The sequence below is a fragment of the Saimiri boliviensis genome, chromosome 6 (assembly GCF_048565385.1).
Source record: "Saimiri boliviensis isolate mSaiBol1 chromosome 6, mSaiBol1.pri, whole genome shotgun sequence".
In the NCBI taxonomy this organism is placed as follows: domain Eukaryota; kingdom Metazoa; phylum Chordata; class Mammalia; order Primates; family Cebidae; genus Saimiri; species Saimiri boliviensis.
Genome location: NC_133454.1, coordinates 110,099,956 through 110,127,572, shown reverse-complemented (window position 1 = coordinate 110,127,572; position 27,617 = coordinate 110,099,956). Strand labels below are relative to the sequence as shown.

The window sequence follows — 27,617 nt, the reverse complement described above, 5'->3', positions numbered from 1 at the left end:
GTAAGGCCCCAAACGGAATAGCTTTATCAGATAAGTGCTTAACGGTCTTTTTGTTTGTTTTCTTACATTTTGTTTAGACATTCTGACGTTAAGAAGACTTACCGGATAATAATTTTGTGACCTACAATTGCTTGCTGCCAAAGTGTGAATAAAGGATATTCCTTCTTGGACACTTATTATATGTCAGAATGTTTGCTACGTGATAATGACTTTATTTCACCAAATCTCCATGGCTATGAAAAAAAAATCTTAATTTGATATAAGGGAAAACTGACACTTGCAGAATATGAATTATTTGTTCAAGATCTCACAGTTTCCAATGGAAGCAAAAGTCAACTGTTTTTTGACTACTAAATGCATGCTCATTAACTTCTACATGAATACACTCTCCAATGAGAAAATAATCTTATTTCCTGTCAGTAGAATCTGATTCAGTCTACTTTATTCTACTTTAACTGGGAAAATAGCATAAACAGTTAAAAAGGAAAAGCATTTCTAATGCTAACAATTTAAAATAATAAAGTCACATTTACATTATATTTAGACAAATATATTTTTGCATGGCTATAATAATCAGCATAAATATAGTTTTAAACCATTTTTCAAATTCCATGTTATACATATTTACATGCTATTGCAAAATTGTAAGATAGTGTTGGTGCATTTTTAATTTTTTAAATTTTTATTTAGGTTCAGGGATACATGTGCAGGTTTGTTATACATAAATAGCATGTCATGAGGGTTTGATGTGCAGATTATTTCATCACCCATGTAATAGGCTTAGGTAGTTTTATGATCCTCACCCTCCTCCCACCTTCCACCCTCAAGTTGGCCCCAGTGTTTACTGTTCCCTTGTGTCCATATATCCTCAAAATTTAGCTCCCCCTTCTAAGTGAGAACATCCAGTATTTGGTTTTCTGTTCCTGTGTTAGTTCACTTAGGATAATGGTCTCCAGCTTCATTTATGTTGCTGCAAAGAACATGATCTTTTTCTCTTTTATGGCTATGTAGTGTTCCATGGTATATAGATACCACATTTTCTTTATCCATTCTACTACTGATTGGGTATTTAGGTGGATTCTATGTCTTTGCTACTGTCAATAGTGCTGCAATGAACAAATGCATGCATGTTTTCATAGTAGAATGATTTATATACCTTTCGATATATACACAGTAACAGGATTCCTGAGCTGAGTAATGTTTTAAGTTCTAGAAATTACTTACCTGGTTGCCACAATGACTGAAATAATTTATATTGCCACCAGCAGTGTATACCTGTTCCCTTTTCTCCCCAGTTTCGCCAGCATGTTATTTTTTGACTTTTTAATAATAGCTAATCTGACTTTTGTGAAATGTTCTCTTTGTGGTTTTGATTTGTATTTGTCTAATGATTAGTGATGTTGGATATTTTTCTATATGCTTGTTAGCCATGTGTACAACTTGTTTTGAAAAGTGTCTGTTCATGTCCTTTGCCTAATATTTAGTGGGGTTGTTTGGTTTTTGCTTGCAAGTTTGTTGAAATTCCTTATAGAGTCTGGATATTAGACCTTTGTTGGATCCATAGTTTGCAAACAGTTTCTCCCATTCTGTGGATTGTTTTTATCCTGCTGATAGTTTCTTTCACTGTGCAGAAGATTTTCAGTTTAATTAGGTCCATTTCTCCATTTCTGTTTCTGTTGAAATTGCTTTTAGAGTCTCTGCCATAAAATCTTTGCCAGTTCCTATGTACAAAATGATATTTACTGTGATATCTTCTAAAGTTCTTATAGTTTTAAGTTTTACGTTTAAGTTTTTAATTCATTGTGAGGTGTTTTTTTTTTTTTTTTTTTTGTATATGGTGTAAGGAAGAGGTCCAGTTTCAATCTTCTGCATATGGCTAGCTGGTTATCACAGCACCATTTGTTGAACAGGGAGTCCTTTCTTCCTTGCTTGCTTTTGTCAGCATTATAGAAAATCAGGTAGTTGTAGGTGTGTGGCATTATTTTGGGGCTCTCTACTGGTTCCATTGGTCTATGTGTTTGTTTGACCTGTACCATGCTGTTTCTTTTTTTACTGTGGCCTTGTAGTATAGTTTGACGTCAGATAATTTGATGCTTTGAGCTTTGTTCTTTTGCTTAGGATTGTCTTGGCTCTTCAGGCTCTGTATTAGGGTTCTCTAAAGAGAGGGAATTAATGGGATAGAGATATATATGAAGGGGAGTTTATTAAGGAGTAGTGACTCACACAATCATAAGGTGAAGTCCCAGAATAGGCCATCTGCAAGTAAGCAGCAAGGAAGCCTAACAACCTCAGTGCTCTGTTTCAGATCCTGTGCTTACCTCATCTCTCCTGCAACCCATGGTCCATGAGAGCCCTGCCAGATGGTGGGGTGCTGTGGGTAGTTGATGCAAATCTGAACAGTGGCTACCACCAGGAGTGGCAAGTTGTCACAGGGACCTGGGCAGGAGTTGGGACTAGCCAGAGGAATGGGCCGTCCCACAGAGGGAGGCAGAGTTGAAAGCAGGGAAACAGATCATAAGGCCTGGCAGGCCCCACCTCCACAGAACTCAGACTGAAGCCCTTGCTAGAGAGCTTGGCAGCAAATGCACAAGCTTGACCCCAACCATGAACATCCAGCTAGGGAAGAAGAGATGCCATTGGGAAGATGGGGCCAATCTCACCTGCAAACAAACTCCAGGGAAGGACCACCCACCCAACAACCTGACTGAACCCGAGAGAGCCCAGCAACGCCCTCTACAGGCCAAAAAAGATACAGCTCCAACCTCAGAAAAAAAGTCCACTAAGAGACTCCTCTTGAAATTACCAACTTCAAAGATTAAAGGGAGATAAATCCACAAAGCTGGGGAAAAAACAGTGCAAAAAGGCCGAAACCATCAAAGAACAGAACATCTCTGCTCCTCCCAGGGATCACAACTCCTTATCATGAAGGGAACAAAAAAAGACAGAGAATGAATCTAACAAATTGACAGAAACAGGCCTCAGAAGGTAGGTAATAACAACCTTCTCTGAGTTAAAAGACCATGTTCTAACCCAGTGCAAAGAAAGTAAGAACTTTGATAAAAGGTTAGATGAAATGCTAACTAGAATAACCAGCTTAGAAAAGAACATAAACGACTTGATGGAGCTGAAAAACACAGCATGAGAACTTCGCGAGGCATACACAAGTTTCAACAGCTGAATTGATCAAGCCAAAGAAAGGATATCAGAGATAGAAGACCAAATCAATGAAATAAAATGAGAAGGCAAGATTAGAGAAAAAAGAGTGAACAAAAATGAACAAAGCCTTCAAGAACTATGGGATTATGTGAAAAAACCTAATCTATGCTTGATTGGCATACCTGAATGTGATGGGGAGAATGAATCCAAATTGGAAAACACTCTTCAAGACATTATCCAAGAGAACTTTCCCAACCTAACAAGGCAGTTGAATATTCATATCCAGGAAATACAGAGAACACCACAAAGATATTCCTCAAGAAGAGCAACCCCAAGGCACATAGTTGTCAGATTCACCAGGGTTCAAATGAAGGAAAAAATCCTAAGGGCAGCCAGAGAAAAAGGTTGAGTCACAAAGGAAAGGCCATCAGACTCATAGTGGATCTCTCAGCAGAAACCCTGCAAGCTAGAAGGGAGTGAGGGCTAATATTCGACATCCTTAAAGAAAAGAACTTTCAACTCAGAATTTCATATCTGATCAAATTAAGCTTCATAAGTGAAAGAGAAATAAAATCCTTTAAGGACAAGCAATTGCTGAGAGATTTCATCACTAGAAAACCTGCCTTACAGGAGCTACTGAAGGAAGCACTAAACATGGAAAGGAACAACCAGTACCAGCCACTGCAAAAATGAACCAAATGGTAAAGAGTAATGATGCAATGAAGGAGCCACATAAATTAACAGGCAAAACAACCAGCCAGTAACAAAATGGCAGGATCAAATTCAAACATAACACTATTAATGTTGAATGTAAATGGCTTAAATGCCCCAATCAAGACACAGACTGGCAAACTGGATAAAAAGTCAATACCCATCGGAGTGCTGTATTCATTAGACCCATCTCACATGTAAAGACTCACATAGACTCAAAGGGACAGAAGAAGATTTACCAAGCAAATGGAGAGCAAAAAAAAAAGCAGGGGTAGCAATCTTAGTCTCTGATAAAATGAACTTTAAACCAACAAAGATCAAAAGAGACAAAGAAGAGCATTATATAATGGTAAAAGGATCAATGCAACAAGAAGAGCTAACTATCCTAAATATATATATACCCAATACAGGAACAGCCAGATACATAGAGCAAATTCTTTTTTTTTTTTTTTTTTTTTTTTTTTGAGACAGAGTTTTGCTCTTGTTACCCAGGCTGGAGTGCAATGGCGCGATCTCGGCTCACCGCAACCTCCGCCTCCTGGGTTCAAGCAATTCTCCTGCCTCAGCCTCCTGAGTAGCTGGGATTACAGGCAAGTGCCACCATGCCCAGCTAATTTTTTGTATTTTTAGTAGAGACGGGGTTTCACCATGTTGACCAGGATGGTCTTGATCTCTCGACCTCGTGATCCACCCGCCTCGGCCTCCCAAAGTGCTGGGATTACAGGCTTGAGCCACCGCGCCCGGCTTATAGAGCAAATTCTTAAAGACTTACAAAGAGACTTAGACTCCCACACAATAATAGTGGGAGACTTTAACACTCCACTGACAATATTGGACAGATTAAGGAGAAAGTCAACAAGGATATCCAGAACTTGAATGCAGATTTGGACAAAGTGGGCCTAATAGACATTTACAGGACACTCCACCCCAAATCCACAGAATACACATTCTTCTCAGCATCACATTGCACTTACTCCAAAATTGACTGCATAATTGGAAGTAAATCACTCCTCAGCAAATGCAAAAGAACGAAAATTATAACAAACAGTCTCTCAGACCACAGCACAATCAAATTAGAACTCAGGATTAAGAAAAGCACTCAAAACCACACAATCACATGGAAACTAAACAACTTGATCCTGAATGACAAATGGATAAACAATGAAATGAAGGCAGAAATAAAAATGTTCTTTGAAACCAACAAGAATGAAGATACTATATACCAGATCCTATGAGACACATGTAAAGCAATATCTAGAGGGAAATTTATAGCAGTAAATGCCCACACGAGAAAGAAAGAAAGAACTAAAATTGACACCCTATTGTCACAATTGAAAGAGCTAGAGAGGCAAGATCAAAAACACTCAAAAGCAAGCAGAAAACAAGAATAACTAAGGTCAGAGCAGAACTGAAGGAGATAGAGACAGAAAAAAACCCTTCAAAAATCAATAAATCCAGGAGCTGATTTTTTTTTTAAAGATCAACGAAATAGACCACTACCTAGACTAATAAAAAAGAAGAGAGAGAAAAATTGAATAGAAGCAATAAAAAACATAAAGGGGAGATCGCCACCAATTTCTCAGAAATACAAACTACCATCAGCTATTACTACAAACAACTCTATGCACACAAACCAGTAAATCTGGAAGAAATGGATAAATTCCTGGACACTTGCCCACTCCCAAGACTAAGCCAAGAAGAAGTTGAAACCTCGAATAGACCAATAACAAAGTCTGAAGTCAAGGCAGCAATTAATAGCCTACTGACCAAAAAAAGTCCAGGTCCAGACCAGTTCAGAGCTGAATTCTACCACATCTACAAAGAGGAGCTGGTACCATTCCTGTTGAAACTATTCCAAACAATACAAAAAGAGGGAATCCTCCCTACTCTATCTATGAGACCAACATCATCATGATGCCAAAATCTGGCAGAGACAAAACTAAAAAAGAAAACTACAGGCCGGTATCCATGATGAACATTGATGCAAAAATCTTCAATAAAATACTGGCAAACCAATTGCAACAGCACATTGAAAAACTTATCCACCACGATCTAGTAGGCTTCATCCCAATGACGCAAGGCTGGTTCAACACACACAAGTCTATGAATATAATCGCCACATAAAGAGAATCAAAGGCAAAAAACACATGATTATCTCAATAGATGCAGAGAAGGCCTTCAACAAAATTCAACAGCCCTTTATGCTAAAAACTCTCAATAAACTAGATATCGATGGAACGTATCTCAAAACAATAAAAGCTATTTATGACAAACCCACAGCCAGTATCGTACTGAATGGGCAAAAATTAGAAGCATTCCCTTTAAAAACTGGCACTAGAAAAGGATATCCTCTGTCACCACTCCTATTCAGTATAGTATTGGAATTTCTAGCCAGAGCAATTGTTCCTATTTGCAGATGACCTGATTGTATATTTAGAAGAACCCATCGTCTCAACCCAAAACTTCCTTAAGCTGATAAGCAACTTGGGCAAAGTCTCAGGATACAAAGTTACTGTGCAGAAATCACAAGCATTTCTATACACCAATAACAGACAAACAGAGAGCCAAATCATGAGCAAACTTCCATTTACAATTGCTACAAAGAGAATAAAATACCTAGAAATACATCTAGCAAAGGAGGTAAAAGATCTCTTCAAGGAGAACTACAAACCACTGTTCAAGGAAATAAGAGAGGACACAAATAGATGGAAAAATATTCTATGCTCATGGTTAGGAAGAGTCAACATTGTGAAAATGACCATACTGCCCAAAGTAATTTATAGATTCAATGCTATCCCCATCAAGCTACCATTGGCCTTCTTCACAGAACTGGAAAAAAAACACTTTAAACCTCATATGGAACCAAAAAAGAGCCCACACAGTCAAGGCAATCCTAAACAAAACAAAACAAAAACAAACAAACAAACAAAAAAGCTGGAGGCATCACACTACCTGACTTTAAACTATGCTATAAGGCTACAGTGATCAAAACAGCATAGTACTGGTACCAAAACAGAAATATAGACCAATGAAACAGAACAGAGGCCTCAGAAGCAATGCTACACATCTATAACCATCTGATCTTTGACAAACCTCACAAAAACAAGCAATGGGGAAAGGATTCCCTGTTTAATAAATGGTGTTGGGAAAAGTGGCTAGCCATATGCAGGAAGCTGAAACTGTACCCCTTCCTTACACCTTATACAAAAATTTACTTCAGATGGATTAAAGATTTAAACGTAAGAACTAACACAGTAAAAATCCTAGAAGAAAACCTAGGCAAAACCATTCAGGACATAGGCATAGGCAAGGACTTCATGACTAAAACTCCAAAAACAATGGCAACAAAAGCCAAAATAGACAATTGGGACCTAATTAAACTTAAGAGCTTCAGCACAGCAAAAGAAGCAATCATTAGAGTAAACTGGCAACCAACAGAATGGTAGGTTTTTTTTTGCAATCTACCCATCTGACAAAGGGCTAATATCCAGAATCTACAAAGAACTAAAACAGATTTACAAGAAAAAAAACAAACCCATTCAAAAGTAGGCAAAGGATATGAACAGACACTTTTCAAAAGAAGACATTTATGAGACCAACAAACATAGGAAAAAATGCTTATCATCATTGGTCATTAGAGAAATGCAAATCAAAAACACACTGAGATATCATCTCACACCAGTTAGAATGGAGATGATTAAAAAATTTGGAGGCAACAGATGCTGAAGAGGATGTGGAGGAAAAGGAACACTTTTACATTGTTGGTGGGAGTGCAAATTAGTTCAACCATTGTGGAAGACAATGTGGCAATTCCTCAAGGATCTAGAAATAGAAATTCCATTTGACCCAGCAATCCCATTACTGGGTATATACCCAAAGGATTATAAATTGTTCCATCATAAAGACACATGCACACATATGTTCATTGCAGCCCTGTTTACAATAGCAAAGACCTGGAACCAACTCAAATGCCCATCGATGATAGACTGGATTAAAAAAATGTGGCATATATACACTATGGAATACTTTGCAGCCATAAAAAACAATGAGTTCATGTCCTTTGTAGAGACATGGATGAAACTAGAAACCATCATTCTTGTAAACTGACACAAGAACTGAAAACCAAACACTGCATGTTCTCACTCATAGGTGGGTGATGAACAATGAGAACACTTGGACACAGGGAGGGGCACAACACTCACAGGGCTAGGTATAGGGGTGGAGGGGTGGGTGGGGGAACAGCAGAGTGGGGAGGATGGGGAGGGATAACACAGGGAGAAATGCCTGATGTAGGCGACGGTGGGGGTGGGGATGAAGACAGCAAACCACCATGGCATGTGAGTACCTATGCAACAATCTTGCAGGATGTAGGTTGTGCCCATGTACCTCAGAGCCCAAATACAATAAAAAAATAAAAAATAAATAAAAAATAAATAAAATAAAATGAAAAAGAACAGCATGGGGGAAACAGCCCCCATGATCCAATTACCTACTCTTTGTCCTTTCCTTGACACATGGGGATTATGGGGAGTACAATTCAAGATGAGATTTTGGGTGGGATACAGCCAAACCATATCGTCAGATAATGGAGGTTTGGGGCCAAGACTATGAGGTTTTCTAGAGATAGAATAATTTTATCTGCAAACAGGAATAGTTTGACTTCCTGTCCTCCTATTCGTATGCCTTTTATTTCTTTCTCCTGCTTGATTGCTCTGGCAGGGACTCAGCACTGTGTTGAACAGGAAGGGTGACAGAGACCACAGGTATCTTGTTATAGTTTTCAAAGGTAATGCTTCCAGCATTTTTCTACTTAGTATAATGCTGGCTGTGGTTTTGTCATAGATGGTTGTTATCATGTCGAAGTATGTTCCTTCATTGTCTAGTTTATTGAAAGTTTTAAAGATGAAGTTGAGGACTAAGCCCTGATTACTTTATCTTGCCTAAATTCCTGTCTAAGGGGTCTGGGGATTCATACCCTGCAAATCATAAATTCTCATCAGATGAGTTTTACTTAATCCTATGTATCATGACTTACTTTTCAACCTGACTCTGGCATAACATTACGAGATGAGGAAGAAACTCAAAATATTTTACACCAAAACATGTTTTTTTTTTTTTTACCATATCTTGAAATGGCCCTGAAAGCAGTCCTTTGTTGGGGAAAATTTGCATCTGTAAAGAATCTCTATTAACATAGCTAGATATTCTTCTTCCCAATTTTAAAGAGATTAACCAGATATCTAGCACCTTTTAAAGATCTGAATTGGAAATTTTTGTCATCTATTGTCTTTAAGAGCAGCCACTATAAGACTTAAAAGAATCTTGGTCTCCACAATCTTTTATCTTAACCTGAATATTTTCTTTCTACCAATCCCAGGTCTTTAGACAAACTAAGGCAAATGCCAACCAGAATAATTTTTAAATGTACCTATATCTTGGAAGCTACCCCACTTTGAGTTATCCTGCCTTTCTGGACCCAACCAACGTATCTCTCCAATGTATTTGATTGGTGTCTTTTGATATATTTGATTGACGCTTTCCTAAAATGTATAAAACCAAGCTGCACCTCGACTGCCTTAAGCACATATTCTCAGGACCTCCTGAGGGCTGTGTCATGGGCCATGGTCACTCATATTTGCCTCAGAATAAACCTTTTCAAATATTTTACAGAGTTTGACTCTTTTTGTTAACAAAGGGATATTGTATTTTATCAAAAATTTCTGCATCTTTTTGTTTTGAGAAAGTTTCTCTCTGTCATCCATGTTGGAGTGTAGTGGTGTTGCTGGTGGCTCACTGCAGCCTTGACCTCCTAGCAAGTGATCCTCCCACCTAGTTCTCCCGAGTAGCATGTAGCTGGGAGTATAGGTGCATGCCACCATGCCTGGCTAATTTTTTGTATTTTTTGTAGAGATGAGGTTTTGCCATATTGCCCAGGATGGTCTTGAATTCCTGGCTCAAGCAGTCTGCTCACCTTGGCCTCCCAAGGTGCTGGGATTACAGGCATGAGCCATGCACTCAGACTCTTTTCTGCATCTATTGAGATAGTCATGTTGTTTTTGTTTTAGCTCTGTTTTTGTGATGAATTACATTTGTTGATTTGCATGTGTTAAACTAGCCTTGCATCCCAGAGATAAAGACTAATTGGCCGAGGTGGATAAACTTTTTGATGTCCTGCTGGATTTAATTTGCCAGTATTTTGTTGAGGAATTTTGCATTGATATTTAAGGATATTGACCTGAAGTCTTTTTTGTTGTTATGTCTCTGCCAGGTGTTGGTATCAGGATGATGCTGGCCTTATAGAATGAGCTGGGGAGGAGTCCCTCCCCACTCAATGTTTAGAAATAGTTTACATAGGAATGGTATCAAGTCTTCTTTATGTATTTGCTAGAATTTGACTGTGAATGTGTCTGGTCATGGGCCTTTTCTGGTTTGTAGACTTTTTCTTATTGGTTCAATTTCAGAACTCATTGTTGGTCAATTCAGGGATTTAATTTCTTCTTGGATCAGTCTTGAGAGGTTGTATGTGTCCAGGAATTCATCCATTTCTTCTAGGTTCTCAAGTTTATGAGCATAGACGTGTTCATAGTAGTCTCTGAGTGATTTTTATATTTCTGTGGGGTCAGGGGTAACATACCCTTTGTTATTTCTGATTGTATATTTGCATTTTCTCCTGTTTTTTTCTTTATTAGTCTAGCAGTGATCTATCTTACTAATTTTTTTCAAACACCCAGATAACTGCTGGATATATTATATTTCAAATTTTTGGTTTTACATCTCAACTATTTTCAGTTCTGCTCTGATTTTGGTTATTTCTTGTCTTATGCTAGCTTTGGGGTTGGTTTGCTATTATTTCTCTGGTTATTCTAGACGTGTCATTTGGTTGTTAATTTAAGATCTTTCTAATTTTTAAAAATGAACATTTAATGCTGCAAACTTCCCTCTTAACACCATTTTAACTGTGTCCCAGATATTTGACATGTTGTATTCTTGTTCCCATTAGTTTCAAATAATTTATTTCTGCCTTAGTTTAATTATTTATCCAAAAGTTAGTCTGGACCAAATTGTTTAATATCCATGCAATTATATGGTTTTGAGCAATTTTGTTAGCGCCAATCTTTATTTTTATTGCATTACAGATAAAAAATGTGGTTGTTATGATTTCATTTTTTTAATTTTGAATTTTCTAAGGATTGTTTATATCTGATTGTTTAGTCTATTTTAGAGTAGGTGCAATGTGAAGATGAGAAGAATGTATATTCTGTTGCCTTTGGGTGAAGTGTTCTGCAGAAGTCTATTTAAGTCCATTTGATCAAGGGTTGATTTCAGGTCTTGAATATCTGTTAGTTTTCTGCTTTGATGATGTCTCTAATATTGTCAGTATGTTGAAGTCTCTCACTATTATTGTGTACAAATCTAAGTTTCTTTCTAGGTCTCTAAGACCTTGCATTATGAATCTGTATGTTCCTGTAATGAGTACATATAAGTTTAGGATAGTTTGGTCTTGTCTAACTGAGCCTTTTACCATTGTGTAATGCCCTTCTTTGCCTTTTATTGATCTTTGTTGGTTAAAAGTCTCTTTTGTCTGAAATTAGAATAGCAACTGTAAGGGTTATTGCCGAGTTTAGAATGAGGAAACAGACCAGCGTAAGAAAATTAAATGCCAATTTATTCAACTCCCAGGCGAGATTCCATGGTCCCAGGGGAAGGGGCCAGGGAAGTCACTCCAACTTCCTTGGGCATGGTGTTTTTATGGCTAGGAGGAAGGAGCAACAGCTGGGAGCTCTGATTGACTCCAGGGGAGCAGGATTGAGACGGGATGGGCCGCTATTGGTTGGCAGGTTGTTGGGTGGGTTTTCCCATGGGAGAGCTGGCCACGAGCCTTGCATCAGCTGGAGCCTTCCAGGGGAGCCATGAGGCAGAGCTAAGTACCGAGTGCAAAGCCTGCTACTGGGTGCAGAGGTGGGTGTGTCCAACCTCCCAGGGAGGCAACCAGCCTTACAGCAACCACTGCTTTTCCTGTTTTCTTGCTAGAATTTTTCTCCAATCTATACTGTGAGTCTATCTGTATCATTGCATGTGAGGTGTGTCTCTTGAAGACCGTACATTTGGGTTTTGCTTTCTTATTCAACTTGTCACTCTGTGCCCTTTAATTTGAGCATTTAGCTTTACATTTACATTCAACATTAGTATTAATATGAGTGGATTTATTCTTGTCATCATTTGGTGAGCTGGTTATTATGCAGGCCTCTTTGTGTGGTCCTTTCCAATGTCACTGGTCTATGTACTTGTGTTTTGGTAGTGGCTGGTCATGTTCTTTCCTTTCCATGCTTAGCACTCCCTTCAAGACTTCTCATAAGGCAAGTCTGGTGATGATGACTGCTTAAGCATTTACTTGTCTAAAACAGGTCCTATTTCTCTTTTTCTTATGAAACTAAGTTTGGCTGGATATGAAATTCTAGTTTGAAAATTCTTTTCTTTAGGAATGCTGAATATAGACCCTATTCTCTTCTGGCTTATGAAAGATCCACTGTTTGCCTGATGGAGTCCCCTTACTACTTTTCTCTAGCTGTTTAACATATTTTCTTTCTTTCAACCTTGGAGAATCCTCAATGTGTCTTGAGGATTGTCTTCTACAGTATTTTGCATGGGTTCTCTGCATTTCTTGAATTTGAATATTGGCCTCTCTAGAGAGATTAGGGAAATTTTTATGGACAATATACTGAAATGTGTTTTCAAGTTTCTTGCTTTCTCTTCCTGTTTTTCAGGCATACCAATGCATCTAGATTTGTCTCTTTACATACTCTCATTTTTCTGGAGGTTTTGTTCATTCTTATTTATTGTTTTGTCTTTATTTTTGTCTGACTAAGTAATTTCAGTAAGCTGGTCTTCTATAATAGCTCTGAGATTCTATCCTCAGCTTGTTCAACTTGACTGTTAATACCTGTAACTGTACTCTGAAATTCTTGAAGTGAGCTTTTCAGCTCTACTAGTTAGGTTTGGTTATTTCTTAATATGACCATTTCATCTTTTATCTCCTGTACTGTTATATCAAATTACTTAGAATCCTTGGATTGGGTTTCAACTTTCTCCTGAATATTGATGATCTTTGTTCCTGTCAATATAATCAAAAGAAGACACATGAGCTTTCTGAGTTGCCAATGATCTTGTGCTGGCTCTTTCTCATCCGTGTGGGCAATTGATCTTCCTTCAATTTTTGAAGTTGCTGTCCTTTGGATATTTATTTTATGTGTTTGACTTTATCTTATTTTATGTCCTTAGGGGTTTGATTGTGGTATAAGGTGGGCTCAGTTGACTGACTTCATTTCTGGTAAATTTCTGGGGGAGTCACGGCTCAGCTCAGGACTTCTAGGATTCATGCTTTAACTCTGGAAGTTGGTATTGGGCTCCTGGCTTTGTTCACTGGCCCCACAAGGTTGAGAACACGCCACATTGGAGGGGCTGAAGTATCTAGACCACTGGTCACAAGGCTCCAAAGTGTGGTACCAACCAAAGTGATTTGTCCAGTGTTGTATTCAAGTTCTGTGCTCATTCACATGTGTAGCAGCAGCACTTAGGGGTATACACTCACTGGCTTGGATGGGGGTACTGGTGGGCTGGACCTGCTGGTATCCGTGTGGGCACTGGCAGTGCTGGTGGTGGCAGTACAGGCCCCTAGGAGGCACCCCAGTTGGGCATCCAAGGCTGCACTGCAAGCAGGCACAGCAAGGCTGGGGTCCTGGGAGAGACCAGCAGACAGAAAGATGACTGGCCCTATCTCACAGAGAAGTTCATTCTACTCTGTTCATGTCCATAAATTCCTCTGTGGTTTGTCTCCTGGGGGGCATGGCAAGCCTTAGGGGTGGTATGCCTGGCCATTCCCCAGAGATGTCTGGCACCAAACCTTCTGGGTTGTGCATAGGCTGAAGTTCTGCTCTCCCTGTCAGCTCACGTGTCCATGGGGGTTGTGGGGTCTCCTGCTGTGAGGATTCCAGAGGTCCGTGGTGAGAGCTGGTTGCTCCTTGTCTGCTTGTCACCCTTTTCCCAGGATTTGCTGGGGGCTAGAAAGTTCTGATGCACAGTTGCCCCATGTAGGGTTTCTAGCTTCTTCCCACTTCCACCCAGCATCTGTGTCCTCCCTCCATCCACTCTCAATGTCCTCCTTCCAAAGAGCTGCTCAGAGCGTGCCAGTCTTCCCAGTGTCCTGGTCACCCAGTGGCAGATATTCCTCCTACCTGTGTCTGGTTGACCATCTTGCCTCCATTCAGGATTCTTAAGATAGTTTAAATATCTGTATAACATTCCAATTAGTGCCTATACCATAGTGTTGGACATTTTAATTATTTCTCATATTGGTATAACTGATAACAGAGTCAACATTTTAACTGAAAGGGAAAAAACAGTCTAAATAACTAGGACAATTTCTGAGAATGGCATTACTGATTTATCTTTATTTCTTTTGACATGCATTGATATATTGCTTTTCAAAATGATAGATCCATATGGCAATTGCACCAAAAATTGCTTTGCCACCACCTCACTGTCACTAGCACTTGTGATCTATTTTAAAAGTTTATCTGTGCAATAGCAATGAAATGTAACATCATTGTTTTAATTTGTATATATTTTTCTGCAAGTCTGAACACTCTTCCATGTTTATTTAGAATTTTTGTTTTCTCTTTTTATGATGCAAATCAGGGACATCACTTAAATATCTAATTTTATCACTTCTAGTATTCACAAAACATATATATGTATCTCAATCCACCTAACTTACCATATGTATTTACGTACTTTTATAAATATCTCTGTGTGTATTTCACCTTCAGGTTAAAGAAAATAATTGAAGAACACATAAAATTCGAATGATTCTTTTTTCTGAGGGATACCAACATTTCTAGTGACTTCAGCATTTCCTACTGAGAAATTAAAATTTATTTATTTTAAAAAAATACTTCATTTTAATTTTTATGGATACATTTACTTTCCTTCAACTCCTGCTTCCAATACCTCAATAAAACACTCTCCTCAGTCAAATTAAGAAACTGTGAAAGCAATTATGGTTAATGATCTCAGACTGGTGACACCTCTGGAAAGAAGATGATAGATGCAATGCCTTGTGCACTAATGGTGCCTACACTTGTGCCATGCTTTGGCCCCTGAGACAGAGTGCTAAGATTAAGTCCAAGATCTTAGTGCTGGCTTATGGGCTGACTAGTATACAACATAAAGAATAAATTCTGAACGATGCTCACAGCAGCTTCCATCCAGAGACCCACTTTTTTAGTTTAGGCATTTTTTGATCTCATAAATTTACATGAAATGGTGACCAGAGAAAGAATTTATAAAACTTATTCTCAAAGGAAAAATGGTAGGACACATCTACTTGGTTGAAGGGTTTCTGCAACAGAAGCAAGTATGAATGATTCTAGAGGGGTTAAAAGGCTTGCAAGGGGTTAAAGGACTTGTACCAAGACAGACTAAATTCAGATTTTCATATTGCTTGGTAAGAACGACTCTATGCTTGGCGGTACATCAGAAGTTCTGACCAGCAAATGGGCAGCAAAAGGTCATGATATTTGGCAGAAGTGATGAGAATGAGAACACGTGGTACTCGTCTTTTCTTTTTCCTTCATGGTTAAAACCCTTTTTGATTTAAATTAGAAATTGAATACCTACACTACGATAGGCATTCCAGAATCATAAGATGGGCTGAGAACTTACCTAATTCCCTTTAAAAATCAGTTCCTTAACTTGGCATTCATTCATTAATCAGAGAAGTGGGACAAAACAGGACACGAAAGAAAATTTAAACTTACATTGTAAGTCTTAAGCTCTTTGCATCTCATTTAGTCCGTGTCTTTGGACTAGATATACATCTGAGACTAGGTGTTTTATTTATGAAATAAAGCATGGGATCAAATCACTAGGTTTTCTTCCACTAGTCATATTCTGTGATTCTTTGGTAACAGATACATCAAACACCGACTTCTGGCTCAACACCCTTCTGGTTCATGAGGAAAACAGTTTTAAAGTGTAAGACATATTCTTCACTCTGCTGAAACCTTCCACCTTGTGACCTGCCCACCCACCCCAAATAACACGAGCAAGTAAGAGTGCAGGCCCCCAAAGGAAAGGAATGATTCATACAGTGGCAGTGTCCTGAGGGTGTTCTGATAGGTGGGCAGTATACAGTGTGTAGAAGCTGCAGAGAGAATATGATGGGCTTGAAGCCACACATACCTGTGTTCTAGACCCTGCCTCCGCACCTGCTCTCTGTGCTGTTTCCTTTATGTGACTGGACTTCCAGGGTTTAGTTTGCTTATCTGTCAGATGGGAAAAGCAGTAATTAACTTAGATAATTAATTGTTCTAATAGTGAGAGATGGTGTGTGCAGCGGGTCACTAGTTCCTGATGGTTAGTAGAAACTAAAACAAAAAAAAGAGGTAAACAACATGCAGAAAAGGAAAAAGATGGAGAAGAGGAGACACGTGGGTAGTATAAGCAAGGAGTTAGTGTTGGAAATTAGATACCTTTTTTGCATGTATAGTAAAGAAGTTAGTAAGATGTAATGTAATTTTATATCATCTACATCATAAAGATTAACATTCTAGTGGGACAAAAAAGAGGAGTGGAAATACATAATTTTTGGTAACAGATACATCAAACACCTTCTTCTGGTTCAACACCCATCTGGCTGAATACATCTCAATTCTATTGTATGTTGAGAATTTATAGGAAGAAGACCTGAATTATTCTGATGTCTTAGAAAGTGATGCCATAAGGAAGTGATCTCTGTGCTGAAATCTTGAAAGGTACTATATAGGAACTGATTAATTGAAAGGAACAACACGCACCAAGGCCTTGAGGTGGGAAGGGGAGTGGCGTATCTGAGCAAGTGAAGGGTTGATATAACTGGAGAAAGGAAAGACGTAACAATGGCAGGCACCAGAGGATCCAGAGAAGTGGGCGGGGCCTTGGAGGCCACAGTAAGCATTTGGCCTTTATCCTAAGATTGATGGGAAGCCGCTTTTGACTTTAGGCATAGCAGAGACATGATTTTATAGTTTCATATGTAATTATTATGTGTTTAAAATTAATAGATTCAATTCAATGTAGAATAACCAAATAATTTCTTTCTGGACATATAGGTGACTTGTGTGTGTCAAGCCATACTATCTTTTTTTTTTTTAATTTTATTTTACTTTATGTTCTGGGTTACATGTGCTGACCGTGCAGGTTTGTTACATAGGTATATATGTGCCATTGTAGTTTGCTGCACCTGTCAACCTGTCATGAAGATTTTAAGCCCAAACACCAAATGTATCCAGGGCAAAATATCTTTTACAATGATTTTTTTTTTTAACTGTTCACGTACTGTGCTGAGTTCAAAAACACCTAAAACAATAAAGGAGTTTCCTTAAGATGTAAATATTTTTGGCTTGTGCTAAAACTTAAAGGTTAATGAAGTCATCCCCTTTAAAAGGCTAGGCTTGAAAGGACTGTTTGCTTGTCAAATGAGTTTTTTCCTTTGACAGGTACTTGGTTATCCTTTCAACAAACACAAGTAAAAAGCCAGCATTATGCACTACGGAGCTAGAGATAGAGCCATGAACAAAAGGGGTATCTCTTCTACTCTAATGAAGCTTTTTCTTTTCTTTTTCAAATCACTATCAAAAGCCTTTCACTCTGATATTAAATCCTGCACCTATCCTGGCAGGCTTTCAAACTTATATTTTATACTGACCTTCATACTTTTATTCTTGTATTCATCTGTCATCTTCTTATCAATTCTCCATGAAAGTAGAGGCAATAGAAAGTAAAGACTAAGAACACGGATTAGTAGTGAAGCAGATGGGAGTTCAAATTCTAGCTCAGCTATGTTTAGCACTTTTGTGCTAAGTACTTTACCAACGTCGTTTTGAATCAAAAATACCTCTATGTGATGAGTGTTATTTTCATTTGCAGAGGAAAAAAAGAAAGCTCAGAGAAAGAAGTAAAGATATTTTCCAAACGTCACACACCTAACTCTAAAGTATAAGACAGTGCTACTTAAGATTAGCAACTTATTTTTTCATAATGAATAAAATATATTTCTTATTTTCCTGACTCAGATATTTTGCAAACCTCTCGAGGCAGGCCATCACTAGGCCTCTAACTACTTTGCCTTATTAAAAACCAACAGGCTGCTGTTGAAAGAGTTGCCTGGCCAGAGAAAACGTTTTCTCTTGTTTCTTAATGAAAAATCAAGTCTGCTGATTAAAACAAAGTAATAGTTTCAAAAGCTTCCCCTTGACAGAACATTTGCTTTCTCATTTCCTAATGAATTACTCTCCAAAGAAAGTCATTACATTTCAAGGTACAAGGCTCCCTAGAGACCTTCCCCACTCCCACCATTCACTTGCTAACATGTTCATCATTTAGAGACCCATAAACCTTGCCAAATTCCCTGAGTTGGTCTCACTGAATCTACTGCTTACCCTCTTTGTTTCATATTATCATCAAAATAGGTCTTTCCCAGATCAACAAAAAAGGAAACTCTCTCTCTTACATACACATATGAAACATTTTGCTTATGAGGTAGAGTGATATAATAATAATATTATTATTATTACTATTACTATTATTATAATTACAGTTTAGTCAGAGGTCTTGACTGATTGGGGTATAAACACAGAAGTTTTATTTGTTCTGATAAGAACTCTCAACCATGCTCAATTTATTTTGCTTTCCCACAGAGGAGCTGGTGCCTTTCATGTTATGTCTAGATTCCTAGGATTTTTGTCTCTTTAGGTTATTAAACCCGTTTTATTTTAGTTCTTAGGTTCAACTTTTTCATAATAAAATGTCAAACTTCTTTCTGATAGAAAGGTCTTTTTCACCTTCCCTACATTGCAGCAGCTCCCCTCCTTCTTCCATTTTACCTACAGAACATGGCTAAGCCAGGAGGGATGAGGCATGAGGATCTGCTCTCCCTCATACATCACTCTTTCACTACGGTAACCTCTTGGCTGTTGGCATGACAGGAAAAGACCAAGGAAAATAAGGAAATTGGGCTTTTCCCGGGCTTCCTGAGACTGCTTTCCTACCTTGCTGATTATTGGCTGGGTGTGGACTGGTGGTGGTTTTAAAAATGCTCATACTGATGGAGGCTCATATCCATGTAGTCTCACCAGACATTAGATCCCTTGTGAGGCTCAGCCCCTAAGTCTCAATAGTGATGTCATGTCATCTTCTTCTGCTGTGTACGTCTCTGAGCCCCCCACCCCATGGTCCCCCAAAAGTCTGGACTCCCCATCTCTCCTTTCCCTGTGACCTCACTTCTGGTAGCTTTGGCACTAGTAGGGTCTGTCTTCTATACTTGTTTATTCCTCATGTCATTCCTCCTTGAGGCTCTTTTCCCTGCCCTAGGAGCATCGGGCAGGTAGTCAGACTGCCAGAGTCCTAGATATCTTCCTGGAATATAAATGCCACTCCTGTTCTGTGTTGTTAGAATCCTAGGGTAGCCAAAACAAAGTACCTCAACTGGGTAGCTTAAAACAGCTGAAATTTATGTCGCAGTTCTCGAGGCTTGACTTGAACAGTCCAATCAAGCCCAAAACCAAGGTGTTGGCAGAGCCACACTCTATCTGAGACTCTGAGTAGAATCCTTCCACGCCTCTTCCTGGCTTCCGGTCATGGCTGTCACTCCTTGTCACTCCTTGGCCTGCAGCTGCATCACTCCAATCTCTGCTTCTGTGTTCACATGGTGTATTAGGGTTCTTTTAGAGGGACAGAACTAATAGGAGATAGATACATAAAGGGAAGTTTATTAAGTATTTATATATTATTTATATATATTTATGAAGTATTAAATATATATTTAATAATATATCAAATATATTATTTATATTATAAATATTATAAGTATTATTAAGTATTTATATATTATTTTATTAAGCATTTATATATAAGTTAAGTATTTATATATTAAGTATTTATATGTTTATTAAGTATTTATATATTATTTATATATTTATTGTTTATATATATATGAGATATATATATAAAGGGAAGTTTATCAAGTATTTACATATTATTTATATATATTTATGAAGTATTAAATATATATTTAATAATATATATATCAAATATTATATTATTTATAATATAAATATTATTATATTTATAAGTATTAAGTATTTATATAAATTATTTATATAATATAATTTTATTAAGTATTTATACATTATTTTAAGTATTTATATATTAATTATTTATATATTTATATAAGTTTATTAAGTATATATTATTTATATATATTTATTGTTTATACATGTATGATATATATATCATATTTATGTATATATATCTCATATATATATATATATATATACACATATAACTTCCTTTTAGATATATAGAAAGGGAAGTTTATTAAGTATTGACTTACCTCATCAGAAGGTCCCACAGTAGGCTGTCTGCAGGTGGAGGAGCAAGGAGAGCCAGTCTGAGTTTTAAAACTGAAGAACTTGGAGTCTGATGTTTGAGGGCAGGAAGCATCCAGCATGACAGAAAGATGTAGACTGGGAGGGTAGGCCTGTCTCTCCCTTTCATGTTTTTCTGACCACTTTGTATTCTCTGGAAGCTGATTAGGTTGTGGCCACCAGATTAAGGGTGGATCTGCCTTCCCCAGCCCACTGACTCAAAGGTTAATCTCCACTCCCACAGACACACCCAGGATCAATACTTTGTATCGTTTAATCCAGTTAAGTTGACACTCAGTATTAACCATCACACATGGCTTTTTCCCTGTGTCTCACCGTGGTTTCCTTTTAAGGACATATTGAATTTAGGGCTCACTCTACTTTAATACAATCTCATCTAACTTACCTAATTACATCTGCAATGACTTATTTGCAAATAAGATCACATTCTGAGACACTCGAGGTTAGGATGTCAACATGTCTCTTGTGGGCAACACAATTTAACCCATAATATCCTTCCTTCTAAGCACTCTCACATTCGACAAGTGATTTCTTTGGCTTTAAGAAGGAGAACTAGATACATGATCCCATCCTCCTTCAGCTGGAATGTGAGGAGAAGAGATAAAATGTCTCATGAGTGTTGCATTATTCAAAATTAGTAACTCCCTCCTCCCACACAAGAGCTCTCTTTATATAATTTAATTTGTTTTAAAATTTCATTTTTACTTTATTTGTTTTTTATTTTTGAGACAGAGTCTCTCTCTGTCACCCAGGCTGGAGTGCAGGGGCGTGATCTTGGCTCACTGCAACCTCCGCCTCCCAGGTTCAAGTGATTATCCTGCCTCGGCCTCCCAAATAGCTGGGACTACAGGTATGTGCCACCACACCCAGCTAATTTTTGTATTTTTAGTAGAGCCGGGATTTCACTGTGTTAGCCCGGATGGGCTCCATCTCCTGACCTCGTGATCTACCCACCTCGGCCTCCCAAAGTGCTGGAATTACAGTTGTGAGCCACCACACCAAGCCTCATTTCATTTTTTTTAACAGTACTGGAGGGAGGGGAGTTAGAAGACAGCTAGGTTTACTGGAGTACTGCTTTTCTGAAAGACATGAGGTGAAGTAGTCAGCCCAAGAGCTAGCAGGTTTGAATTTATAATATTCTCTCTTGATCACTTTTGTTCTCAGCTGTGGGCTTTAGTTACCAATTCGGGTAAACAGAAAAATACGATCTAATACCTCATAGTATCTTGTTTCATTAGTAATACTGATGCTAATAATAATGCCAATAATAAATAATGGTAATTTTGCTCACTAGCTTTTTTACAGGCAATTAGGTCTGGCCTAACATTAATCCTTTGTATATACTGTCATGTTTAATGTTTTAAATGAAAGTATTTATTTTCTTTATTTTTAAGCATTTTAATTTTGAACTTCTTTTAGCTTTGTAGAAAAGTTAAAAAAATATGGAATTTCCATCTGTCTCTCATCCCATTTCCCTTAATGTTAATATCTTACATAAGTTTATCATACTTACCAGGACCAGGAAATTAACCTTGTATAAAAACTTTTAAATAAATTATAAAGTTTATTCATCTTTCACTAGTTTTTGCACTGATGTCCTGTTTCCCTCCCAGATTCCTATCCACCTATCCAGAATCCCACATTGCATTTAGTAGTTGTTTCTTTTTACTTTCCTTGAGTCTCTAACAGTTCCGTAGTCTTTCCTCAATTTCATTTTTTCGTATGTCCTTGACACTTTTGAGGAATATCAATGACATTTTTTGTGTGTGTCAAAGGTCCCTGAGTTTAGGTTTATCTGATGTATGCTGATGACTTGACAGATGAATGATATGTCAAAAATACTTCAGAAATGATGCTGTATTTCTTCTCAGTGCATCCTATCCTTGGGTTCACGATGTTAATATGTGTTATTAAAAGTAATGTTGACCTCAGTCACTTGATAAAGGTGGTTTTGCTAGGTTTCACCATTGTGAAGTTATCATTTCCTTTATAATTCATAAATGATGTGGTGAGATACTTTGAGACCATTTTCACCCTGTTTCTCCTCAAACTTTGCTTACTAATTTTAGCAAGTATCACGGATCTTCTCTGCCACAGTCGTTACTGTGGTGTTTACCTAATGGTTACTTTTTATTTTCTTCTTCTCTTCTACATTTATTAATTGGAATTGAAGTGCAAGGAAGTGTTGTTCTTTCTACCCCATTTATTGATTTACTTATTTATTAAATCAACCTGGACTTGAAATTTTTTTATAATTTATGTTGTGATTCAATGCAATCAGTATATTGTTGCTCAGATTGTTCCAGCTTTGACATATAGATGGACATATATGTATGATTTAATAAATATACATGTATTTTCCAGCTATTTTCTGTGACAGGGCCTAGAATCAATGGTACCCCAGTACCAAGCAGTGCATCTAGTCCCTGGTTCTTGGTTTATAAATGCGATTTTTCAGTAAAAGAAACCAGAGCTCCTTGGAAAAAATAGTAGAAAAGAGTAGATAGCAAGCCTGGGACAGAAAATGCAAGATAAATCTGATTAAGATGTGTTTAAAATGAGGTGGAGGCTTGTTGAAAGAACACATTAGCTAACCTGGAAAAGCTCTAACTGGTCATGTTTAACTTTGTAACCAAACTGTCATCCCTGTTACATAGGTGAGGAAAATGTAGTACAGAACTGTTAAGTAACTTTCTTGAGGTCACACATTTGATAAGTATCAGAACAAGCACAAAAATTAAGGAGTATTTGTTTTTGTTGGTGTTGATTTTACTCCAAAGCTCATCCTTTTAACCAAGCTGCAATACTTTCTCCCAAGCAGAGATACTTAAGTAAATTCACGTCAGCTCCAATTTTACCTAATAAAGTATGTCTATAATTCTCTCCTCATATAATAGGACACGTTTTCTGCCTCCATATACAATCATGGATTCTGAATTACTGCATTTTTCTTGCAGTCTAATTGTAGAAAGTTCCAGTAAGTTCAGTGTCTTCTTGGGATGAGAAAATGTATTGAGTAACCAGATTTATAATAAATTTTAGACAAACTTCTGAGCAACAACCTTAGATATGAAAGCAGATTTCCCTTTAGCTTTGATTTCATCTTCTAAATTTTTGTCTATAGTCTTGGTATTTGAAGGACATATTAGCTTAATATCCTTGCTTTGCACTTTTTTAAATTGCAAATTGCCTTGCTTAATATGATTCTTTTTAAAAAACTTTGTTTTCTATACAATTCTGTTTTCTTGTTATTTTATTTATTTTTTCTTGGTGCCATGAGGACTTTCTTCTCTACCTTTAAAATCCAACAGTTTTACTAGATTATATCTCAGAATTAATCATGCTTGGTCAGTTTTATCCAGTATGTTGTAAACGCCTTTTAATGGGTAAATTCAGGTCTTCTTGTATTTTCAAAAACATTTCCTTGGATATTTCTTTCATTGTTACGATTTTTTCCCAACATAAGAAATTGCATGTAAGTTGGATTTTCTTTGCTTACTTTTTATTCTAACCACTTTCTACTTGACATTTTTTACAACTTCACCTAATTTTCATTCACCTGGTTATTTGTGTGTTTCGCTTCAATTATTTTCTGTAAATATTTTCCATTATTTTAATTTGACTTTCTTTTGAAAAAATAGTTTTAGATTACAGGAAAATGAAAAAGATTTTACAGAGATCCCATATTGTACACATCCAATTTTTAAAATTATTTACATATTACATTCGTTTGGTAAATTTGCTGGAATTAATAAGCCAATATTGACACACATATTATTATTAACTTATGCCTTATGTAGATTTTCTTAGTTTTTCCTAAAATCGTTTTTCTGTTTATAGCACACTCTCCAGGATACCACATTATATATAGTTGTCATTTGTCCTAGGCTATGAGAGTTTCTCAGATTTTTCTTATTTTTGATGATGACAGCTTTAAAAAGTATTATTTACGTACTTTGTAGAACGACCTTCTATTGGAATTTGCCTAGTGTTTTCTTCATGGTCAGATGAGAATTGTGGGTTTTTGCAAGGAAGACCACGGAGCTAAAGTACTAGTTTTATGATGGCATAATGAAAGTACATATTATCAGAATGTTTTGTCACAGCTGATGATTACCTTGAAAACAGACAGTGTTTGCCAGATGTCTCCATCGTGAGGTCACTCTTTTTCTCCTTTCTCCATTGTGAGACTACTCTTTATACCATAGTCTTTGGATGAAATTCACTACGTATTTCTCATCCTTAAAGAGTTCAGGATTTGAGGGCTGGGTGCAGTGGCTCACGCCTGTAATCCCAGCACTTTGGGAGGCCGAGATGGGCAGATTGCTTGAGTCCAGGAATTCAAGACCAGCCTGGGCAACATGGTGAAACTCTGTCTTTACAAAAAATACAAAAATTAGCAAGATATGGTGGCACATGCCTGTAGTCCCACCTATTTGAGAGGCTTAGGCAGGAGATACTAGGTTGAACTCAGGATGCTAGGTTGCAGTGAGCCAAGATCATACCATTGCACTTCAGCTTAGGTGGCAGACTGAGACTCTGTCTCAGAAAAAAAAAAAAAAAAAAAAGACTTCAGGATTTGATCTTACTCCTTGAGGGTAGACTAAGTGTAGAGATTATTTGGTATTTTTCTGCACAGGAAATTTGTCTCTTTTTTAAAAAAAAATATGCAATCATTTGCTTATGTTACTATGGGATATTTATTTTATATTATGAGTTATAATCCATGGCTGTTTTGTTGGTCAAACTTTTCTAGCCATGACCATTGGTAGCTCTTTAAGTTGGCACTTGTGTCCCTTGAAAATACCTCCACCAAAATAGGCTTGAGATCAGTTCAGATATTAGTATCATGAAGAGAGCAGAGTAGGAGATACTCGCCTTCATCCTCTCACAAACAAAACACAAATATAGACAGCTATCCACAAACAAAAATAGCCCAAAGAGGGCTCAAAAGCTCATTAAAGAATCTTTAGCAATACAGTGTAAGAAAAAATAAAACATGGAGAATATCAACATAGAAAGGATCACAGACAAGAGAGATGCCAAAAGATGAGTAGGAATGAAGAAGAAAGTGGGAGGCTATTATCATCAGCCACATAGAAGGAACCACTGTGGTCCCCAGTGGCCTGCTCCACAGAAGATACTGGCATCTTCTATCACTGATGTGTCCAACAGCCATTTCTACTGAGGAACTCCAGAAAGGATGATGTGGTTGCATATCTTTGCTACACCCAAAAAGTGGCTGAAGTTGAGCCCCTATGGGAAAGGAGCCACTATCCCTTCTAACCTATGCATGCCATGATACTGGATTCACAGTCACCCTGCTAATGCTACAATCCAAACCTATTTTATTTTATTTTATTAAATTTTCCTTTTTTTCATTCTTCGCAGGGAACCTCTTTTGTTTGTAATAAAAGAGTGCATGGCTGCACTGGGATGACTCACATCCCAGATACCACAGCCATCATGATTGCAAGCTTGTTTGCATTCTAAATCCTGAGGTCAAGCTTTCAGTGGATATGTCTGCGATCTAGACGCTGGCTAAGCTAAACAATGAGTTTGATCCTGGAAACACTGTAACTCTGCACACACCCTTGCTCCCATTCTTGGCTCCCTGGGTGCTTCACTAACATTGATGTATCACATATATTTCCAATGCAGCAGTAGGGTCCTGCTCCTATGACACCAGTGTTATTACCCCAGACCCCAGAGCTGTAGACTACCCAGACATGCCTGTGCTTCAGACCTCAGCTGTGTTGCATTTTTATGGGCATCATTCTTCATCAATCAGGTACTGCCACTACAAATAAGCCTACAAGCCCAATCCAGTGCCAAGAGCAATCCCCTTAGCCACAGGTTTCCCCGTGGAATAAAAAGAAATTGCTAGAAGTTTAGCACCATTGTCACTGAAGACCTCAACAATACTCACCATCACTGTAAACATCCACAGCATTGGTGGCTGAGGATCCCTGAAATCTTTGTGGACACTAACATTAGCTGACAGAACTACAGAAACAGTGTATCCTTGGTGGTGCTAGAACTACTACATCCAACCCAACAAATGCCCTCTTACTTGCCCACCACCCAGAGGGTGAAGTTATTCCTTCCACAATCAAAATAGTCTGTAAAGTCTGGAAGAAACAACTGCTCCAGAAAATGCACATACACCAATGAAGACAGTGAGAGATATGAACACCAAAGAGACGTAACACCATCAAAAGAACAAAATATTTTTCCAGTAGCTGAGCCCAAAGAAATAGAGATACACAAACTGCCTGGAAAAAATTCAAAATAATTGCTTAAGAAAGCTCAGGAGACTTGAAGAAAATATAGAGGAACAATTCAACAAAATTAGAAAAACAATAAATAAATTAAAAATTTAATGAGATTAAAATTGTATTAAAAAATCAAATTCTGGAGCTAAGAGTTACAAATGAAATATGTAATAGAGAGTGTCAACAGCAAAATTTATTGAGCAGGAGAAATAATCTGTGAACTCAAAGACATTTTATTTGAAAATAGACAGTCAGAGGATAAAAAATTAAAAGGAGTAAATAAAGCTTACAAGATTTATGGGACAGACAACATCAAAAGTGCTAACTTCTAAATTATAAAAGTTCAAGAGGAGAGGAGAGAGATAAAGAGGTAGAAAGCTTAGTTTAATAAATAATAGCAGAAAGCTTTCCAAATCTGGGCAATGATATAAATATTTGTATTACTCAATTTTCACACTGTATAAAAAACTTCCCAAGAGTGGGTAATTTATACAGAAAAGAAGTTTAACTGACTCACAGTTCAGCATGGCTGGGGAGGCCTCAGGAAACTTACAATTGTGGTGGAAGGTGAAAGGGAAGCAAGGCACCTTCTTTACAAGGGGGCAGGGAGAGGAATGGAAGCAGGAGGGACTACCAGACTTTTAGAACCATCAGATACTGTGAGAACTCACTCACTATCATAAGAATAGCAATGTGAAAACTGCCCCCATGATCCAATTGCCTCCACCTGATCTCTCCCTTGACATGTGGACATTATGGGGATTTTAATTTATGATAAGATTTGGGTGGGGACACAAAGCCTAATCATTCAATATCCAAGCACAAGACAGTCAAATATCACCAATAAAATTCAATTTAACCAAAGCTACAATAAGACATACTAAAATCAAACTGTCAAAAGACAAATAGTGTCCTGAAAGCAACAAGAGAGAAAAACAAAAAACATATAAAGGAATTTCAATAAGGCTAACAGTGAATTTCTAAGCCAAAA

General features: G+C 37.5%; 1 long non-coding RNA gene across 1 annotated transcript in view; it reads left to right on the top strand.

The window, feature by feature from the left end:
• Nucleotides 1-27,617, top strand: part of LOC141584882 (uncharacterized) — a 434,671-nt gene that overhangs the window by 187,975 nt on the left and 219,079 nt on the right. The gene's annotated exons all lie outside the window — the stretch shown is intronic.